We start from the raw sequence: 8,445 nt of genomic DNA, 5'->3' as shown, positions 1-8,445 counted from the left end.
GGGCCTTAAAGGAGACCACACTAGTTTTTAGAAGTGTGAAGTCGGCTTTGAGAAGTTTTTCACTGTGGTCTTTTTGTTTCAGGTGGGGCGGGATGAGGACCTCCAGCGAGATTAGTTTATGATCTGATCTCACCAGTGAGGGGTATACTTCGGTGTTGAACATTGTGATCCCATGTTCGTGATGATGAGATCAAGTATGTTTTCTCCTCTTGTGGGGATGGTGACTAGTTGTTCCATGGCATTTGAGTTTATGAACTCCAGGAACCTTTGGGCTAGAGTGTTTGGGCTTGAGTAGTGTTCCCAGTCTATATTAGGGTAGTTGAAGTCACCTAGTATGATGGTGTTTGGAGATACATTTATCCCTCCATTGTTTTCAGGAAGGCCATGTGAGGTTCCTGAGTTTGAGAGGGTGGCCTGTAACATGCTACAAATTGCAGAGCAGTCTTGCCTATGGTTAATTGCACCTGGATGGTCTCCGATGCATCGTGCGTTGCCACCAACCTTGAGGTGTGGGTGTCCTTTATGAATATGGACAGCCCCCCTCCTTTCTTGGTGTTGTCCGGATTTTGGGGCCGGAACGCATGATATGAGGTGAAACCTGCTAGTGCTGGGGTGCTCTCAGGAGCCTTGAACCAGGTTTCTGTCACAGCACAGACATCGATGTTCTCCATACTGAGAAGGGCCTCGAGTGCGTGCATCTTGAGATTGAGACTTCTGGCATTGAGCAGCATTACCCTTAGTTTTTTACTTTTTGTGTTCTAGGGTGGTAGGTTTAGAATTTGAGCCTTGCCTAAAAGGCACTATGGGGTGGCAAGAGCCTTTGCCAATATCCGGAAGCCTAGGGTGACAGGTGCAAGCTGTCCCTTGAAGCAGCGTGGCTTGTCCAGCATGTCATCCCAGGCAGACAGACATTGGATCCCCTTTGAATGACACCAGAATTTAAGCCAATTATTAAAGCTGATCATCTTATCACTGTATTGTGGCATCATTCTAGGTGAAGGTAGGATACTGCTCAAGGTCAGGGTCATACCTGCCTGGGCTACATAATCAGAGAGCTCCTCAATGTCTCTTTCATGTAGTCCAAGGAGGTACGTCTCAGGTCGTTGACACCAGCGTGGACAATGACTGAGTCGTACTTGTACCTGCTGTTGAGAGACCTGAGTGCTTGTGTTATGTGGCGGATTCTAGCGCTCGACAGGCAGCTTACTGTGACCTTCTCCTTACTCAGTCTGGTGAGCGGGACGTCAGTGTATCTGACTATGGAGTCACCTATGACAAGTATGTTTGGTGTTGTATTTGGCCTTAAGGGCAGTGACTGCTTTGCACAATGATTTTGTTGTTTATGTGTTGTTTGTGTGGTGTATTGAGTTTGCAGTTGCTTGGGTATCTGCTTTGGAGGCCTCTGCTGTTTAGGTAAATTTTTACTCAGAGCCTCCGAGTATGTCTTAGTGTGTTTATGTGTTTGATTCAGTGGTGTGGTTGAGTTATGTGAGACTGGTTTTGTGGTGTGTGTAGTTGCCTTCTCCTCCTGCCTGGTCTTGCCAGTCCTGAGTTGAGAGAGCTCAGCCTCCAGTCTGGCTAAATAGCTGCATCTCTCACAAGTGTTAGTGTTACATGGGAGGAGGAGATGGTTGTCCGTGTACATGAGGCAATTGTAACATTGTCTCAGAATTCCCAGATTCACCAAATGGGCAGGAGAGGACGCCAGCATCTGACCCTTCGACATGCTAGAAAGAATTATGAGTTGGTATGAGACAGAAAAGTAGTGGGCTTAGGGAAGTGGGCACTCCTGGGGGGTTTTGCTAGTGAGAGATTTGTATAATATAGGAGTGCTTGACCTGCAAAGAGAATGCTTATAAGACAAGGGATATGCTTATAAGACAAGTGCTGAGCTTTTGAGAAGAAAAAGCTATTTGGAACAAGTGCTGCACTTTTTAGTGTAGGTGTAAACTGTTTAGGTTCCTAACAGAGCAGTTCTAAGGGAAAAATTGAAGAACAGACTTTCTGGAGCCAGAAAGAGTTTAATCTTGTTTAACGGCTGCCCGATGCTGCTCTAGTGGCAACTCCGGCTAAATCGCTGTAAAGCACGTTAAAGCGTGCTTGATGGCAGGGGCTGGAAAGAAGCAGGAATAGACCCAAAAGGGAAAATAAAACTACAGTTTCAAGTCAGTAACCACCTCTACGGGGCAGGAAGCTGCTCAATGTTAGTCACTGCCACTGATGAACAGAGAGACCCTCCTTCAGCCCAAGCAAAAATGGCCTCACAGAAACTTTCAAACAGTTCAGGAACAGCAAGCCTGTAACTGAACTTTTAACTCTCAGAAAAGTGGGAAAAAAGCAAGATTTTTTGTTTTGTTTTTACAGAGATAGCAGAGGTTCACAAGTAATATCAAGTTATAACAGTGCAGTAAATGACCCCACACAAGAGTGCTAGGTCAAGGACAGAAAATATGCAAGTTTTAAGAAAAACGATTTAAAATTAAGTGCAAACAGGAAATTCAGCAAACAGCTTTTGGTTGTGCTCTAAATACAGCTACTAATACAGAAATCAAGTTTAACAAGCCAGAAAATGCTCAAGCTAGGCAGCTATGCAGAAAAACTTAGCAAATAAACAGAGAAAAATACTTAAAATCTCAAAAGTGGCTCCTTCTTCTCTCAGCGTTTTTCCTCTTGGAGGGTGCTTCACCAACAGCCAACAAGCCTGAAAAGACGCTCAAACCACGAGGCAACTAGGTTTTAAGAGAGGAAGATGAAGGAGTTATGGAAATGACCCCTAGTGGCCAATAAAACTACAGTTTCAAGTCAGTAACCACCTCTACGGGGCAGGAAGCTGCTCAATGTTAGTCACTGCCACTGACGAACAGAGAGACCCTCCTTCAGCCCAAGCACAAATGGCCTCACAGAAACTTTCAAACAGTTCAGGAACAGCAAGCCTGTAACTGAACTTTTTTAACTCTCAGAAAAGTGGGGAAAAAGCAAGATTTTTTTTTTGTTTTTGTTTTTTTACAGAGATAGCAGAGGTTCACAAGTAATATCAAGTTATAACAGTGCAGTAAATGACCCCACACAAGAGTGCTAGGTCAAGGACAGAAAATATGCAAGTTTTAAGAAAAAAACGATTTAAAATAATTAAGTGCAAACAGGAAATTCAGCAAACAGCTTTTGGTTGTGCTCTAAATACAGCTACTAATACAGAAATCAAGTTTAACAAGCCAGAAAATGCTCAAGCTAGGCAGCTATGCAGAAAAACTTAGCAAATAAACAGAGAAAAAATACTTAAAATCTCAAAAGTGGCTCCCTTCTTCTCTCAGCGTTTTTCCTCTTGGAGGGTGCTTCACCAACAGCCAACAAGCCTGAAAAGACGCTCAAACCACGAGGCAACTAGGTTTTAAGAGAGGAAGATGAAGGAGTTATGGAAATGACCCCTAGTGGCCAATAAAACTACAGTTTCAAGTCAGTAACCACCTCTACGGGGGGCAGGGAAGCTGCTCAATGTTAGTCACTGCCACTGATGAACAGAGAGACCCTCCTTCAGCCCAAGCAAAAATGGCCTCACAGAAACTTTCAAACAGTTCAGGAACAGCAAGCCTGTAACTGAACTTTTTTAACTCTCAGAAAAGTGGGAAAAAAGCAAGATTTTTTTTTTTTGTTTTTGTTTTTTGCTTGATGCTGACCACCCTTTGCCCTTCTGTCCTTCCGCTAATCTAAAACCTTTCTGTAGAAACAAATAGATTATCCTGGCTTTATCCCTTTCTACAAGAGAGACTATAAATTCTTCTAAGCACTTGTCCTGTGATTGGCTTGCTAATATTTTCTCTTCCCTAATTCCTTCTGTTGCACCCAGAGTATCATTACCTGCCACTCCCAATCCTGCAGCTGTTAATGGTCATTTCACATGTGGTTCACCATCTAGTGCACTGCTCAAACTTCTCCTTAGCTCTGTGTCTGATCTTCTTGGGAGGTGTGTCAGTTGCTGATGTACCATCTGCTTTTGTGGAATTCCAGCTTATCTTAATCCCAGCTGCACTCTGAGGGTCATGCTGCTCAATGCTAGAAATCTAAATCTCAAAATGCACTTGCTTGATGCATTTCTTAAAATGGAGAACATCGACATTTGTGGTTCAAGGCAACAGAAAGCACCCCTGCACTACCAGGCTATAACTCATTCCACACCTTTTGGCCCCAGAACTTGGACCAAAGCTCCAAAGGTGGTGGTGTTTCCATATTCAGAAAGGATGTGCACACCTTCAGATTGGTAGCTCAACATAACGCATCAGAGATACTTCAGATGCAGCTAACATTAGTAAGACAGCGATTCAGGTCGTAGCCTGCCAGAGGTCCCCAACCATGTCCCAAGGCTCACACTCCACATTCCTATGCACCCTGGAGAATATTAGGGTCCAATCTAACACTCTCATACTGGGCAACCTCAACTACCTCTCCATTAACTGGGAAAACTACTCATGTACCAATACACTTGCCCAATGTTTCCTGGAATTCATTAATTCCATTGCCCTGGACCAGCTCGTTCTTACCTCCACTACAGGTAGCAACATCCTTGACCTGATCATTACTAACATGGGCGACCATTGCTCTACACCAATAGTCAACTCCTTCCTGGTTAGATCCAACCAGAAACTAATCACCTTGGAAATCCACCCCCCCCACCCCCACAAAGGTAACCACCATGAAAAACTTCTCCAAAGCTAACTTTGCGCTCCTAAAAACAGAGGTGGCTAACTTCACAGCACCCATGCAAATGAAGAATAGTTGCATGACCACTGAATCATACACCAGTGCATTGTATGAACATGTACACAAATGCATGGATCTCACCATACCCAATAGAACCAAGATGCTCTCCTTCAAAAAAAGATGATGCGGAATAAGGTGAAGTCCCAAAACTGGAAAAACTCCCTTATCAGCCTCAACAAAAAGTTGAGATCCCTCATCAAATCCTCTAAAGCTACCTATAAATGCAGAATTGCAGCAGATAGTAAAGACAACCACAAGGCCTTCTATAGTTATGTAAAGAATCTCCACGGCAATACCCAGATTTGCTCTGAGGTACTGCACAATGGTACCTCCTATACCGTGCCAACAGATATTGCCAATGTACTGGCAGACAGATTCAGTGCCAACTCTGCCCTCCCCCCAAAGGACCAATCACCATACCAGTAAATTGCCAGGCACCCAGTATTACTGCTGCACAGGTTATAATAGCACTGCCCAAGGCCAATAATACAGCTTCTATAGGGCCTGATAATATCCCTGGCTGTGTTCTACATGAACTACAGAGTGAATTGACACCTCACCTCTGTGCCCTGTTCAATCACAGCCTCACCTTAGGCATTGTCCCTACCAAATGCAGACTGCTACAGTCATCTCTCTCCACAAAGAAGGAGTGACTACAGACCCTGGGAACTATCGCCCCATTAGCCTGATGAGTCTGATATGCAAAGCTATGGACCTAATAATCAAGGATATAGGGAATCTCCAAACTCTGGATCCCACACAGTTTAGTTTTGCGAAGGGTAGATCATGCCTACTCAACTTAGTCGACTTCTTTGAGTCAGTCACCAGAGCTGTGGATGAAGGCAAGGTGGTTCATACAGTCTACCTTGATCTGGCCAAGGCCTTTGATATCATTCCCCACTCAGGAATCATAGAAAAAACTCACTAAGCTAGGCATCACCCCTATATCACTAGGTGGGTTGCAAAATGGCTCACAGATAGAACCCACAGTGTGAAAGTAGCTGACTCCAAGTAAGACTACCAACCAATCACAAGTGGAGTCCCACAGGGCTTGGTCCTGGGTCCTCACCTGTTTGGTATCTACTTCTCTGAAGTCCAGGCCAACACGAAGGGACTCTGGCTGACAAAGTTCACAGACAATTGCAAGTTGAGAGCTATTATTAGCTCCCCAAGTGATGTTGACATCCTACAGAAAGGTCTCACTGAGACCAACAACTGGTGTCAGAACCATGGCCTTAAGCTCAATGCCAAAAAGTGTGTCATCATCCCCTTTGGAAAAAACCTGGTTCCCAGGAATTACCACATTGATGGTAGTCCATTGAACACAGAAGGCACTTTAAGAGATCTGGGAGCACAGGTTGACAGCAACCTCTCTTTTGACCACCATATTGCCACTGTGGTCAGAAGGCCAGTCATTGAGTACAATGCCCCATTTGGGATGTACCTCACTAGACACCTGCGGCAACTGGAGAGGCTGGAAAAGTACTTCACAAAGAGGATCCTAGGCCTTAAACACTTATTCTATATGGATAGACTCAAAAAACTCCAACTATTCTCTGTCTTATATCACCTACTTAGAGATGTAGTATCTAAAGAAATCCCAATCCCTCCAGCACGTTCTGTTAATTGTCATAATGAGGTTGAGGTCTCTGGAGTGTAGGGTGCGGAGGGATTGGGATTTCTTTAGATGTAGCATTTCTAACACAGTTGGGTCAGAAATGCTACATCTAAAGAAATCCCAATCCTCCCGCACCCCACACTCTAGAGACCTCAACCTCATTACCACAATTAACAGAACGTGCTGGAGGGACAGGTTCATAACCCAGAGACCGCCCATGCTATGGTGTAGACTTCCCATACATGTCAAACAGAGCACCTCACTGGCCCTCTTCAAGAGGAATCTTGATGAGTGGATGGGAAATAGAAAATTCACCCCGGGGATCACTCCAGTGGCTCTGCTCGACAAAGGCACTGGGAACTAAGGTCAGGTGGCACGATGCCAGGCTAATCCTATGGGCTAGGCTTGTAAAGGCTCCAGGTCCATTAGTCTAGTACACACCTATGAACCTATGACTCCCTTTCAGATCTAGTTTGCTAAATAGTACTTCCACCTCTGAGGTCAATTTGGCCCAATGTGATTTCAATGCCTGCAATGATGCTGACCCTATTGAGAAAATAAAGGATGTCAGTAGTAGTAGCAGTTGCTTTGCAAATGATCCCCTATCCCACTAATATATCTGTCTGTCTACCTATCTGTCTATCTCCCCCCCCCCACACACACACACATCAGTGACAGAAATTAATCAACTGTAAGTTAATGTTCCTGACCATGCCCTTGATTCTCAAAAGTGGAATGTTTCTACATTAAGTTACCCCTTTTTTCCCTCTTTAATAAAAGGTCTGTTTCTTTCTAAAACCTACCCTTTTAGCTTTTTTGTACTAGTTTTTTTTTTAAAAAAACTATTTGTTGGATTCTATAGTCTAATGCTGCATGTTTCTCTATTGTGCCCTTCCTCTTTCTTTTTCTTTTCTTTCCACTATGTCGGAGAAATCTGAAAACCTATTGGGTTTAAAAAATGCACTTCCTGTGGGCACAAGATCCCTGTATCTGATGCCCACATGGAGTGCGCTTATTGTCTGGGGCCTGCACACCATGAAGTGGAGTGCTCGACCTGCAAGGCCTTCCTTCACCTGGCCATTGCAGATAGAAGAAATAAGCTGGTCCTCAAAGGGCTTATTCCGCCTCCTTCTCCAGCTATCCCTTCTGTCTCAGGGGCACAAACTCCCACCAAGAAGTTGAAGGAGGCCAGGGATCCTAAGAAATGGTGCCCAGGCCCCTCCACTTTAGTTCTGTTAGATCCTCCCAAAAAGGCCCCAAGAACCTCGGAGCAGAGCCCTTCAGCTCCGATCTCTGCACCGACCCCTCCACCCCCTGCCCCTGTCATCTTGTCAGGGCTAGAACCTTTGATGCCGAGTATGTCCCTTCGTGATGTCTCTCTCAGACCTCACTCCAGGCCTTCCTCCATTTCTTCATCCATCAGGTCTTCTCAGAGCCTGCCAGAGAATGAGGTGGATAGATTGATGAGGAAATTTCTCCATACACAAATTCAGATGGGGGTTATTCCAGCTCTGTTCCTTAAGAGACCTGCAAGCAGAACTTCCTCTTGCAGAACAATATCTCCTTCTCCGATCCAGCCTGCCGCTTCGGAACTCCTGAATCCATCATTCCCAGAGGCTGGTTCATTGGGTTTTGTAGTCATTTCAGCTTCAAGCCCAGCTATTTCCTCAACTTACTCGGTGCTGACCAGATCAGGGCTGAGTGTGTCTCTGAGCTGGAGCCTCGACATAGAGTCTGGGGGGGGGTGACCTTCACTCCGAAGTTATTGGAGCTGTCACTTCCCTTTGGTGTCATTCAACAGTTTGGTGCTGATTCCCCCCTTGGAGTGGAGGGCTGCTGGTGACTGGAGATGGTGTGTTCCTGACCCTTTGGGGCAGAGGAGGCTGCCTTTGAACTCTTTGAGTCCCTCAGACTTTGAGGTGGTGAAGAGTGTCCTCTCTGCTCTTAGGAGATTCCCGGCTCTTACAGTATCGAATCCACCCCTTCCTGTCCTGAGCTCTGCATTGGAGTCCTCTTTTCTGCCACTGGGACAGCTGGCCCCTCAGGGCCTCCAGTCTCTTCCACTTGTGGAA

The sequence above is a fragment of the Protopterus annectens genome, chromosome 1.part0 (assembly GCF_019279795.1).
Source record: "Protopterus annectens isolate FY-2018-M chromosome 1.part0, PAN1.0, whole genome shotgun sequence".
In the NCBI taxonomy this organism is placed as follows: Eukaryota; Metazoa; Chordata; order Ceratodontiformes; family Protopteridae; genus Protopterus; species Protopterus annectens.
This window is presented reverse-complemented; position numbering follows the sequence as displayed.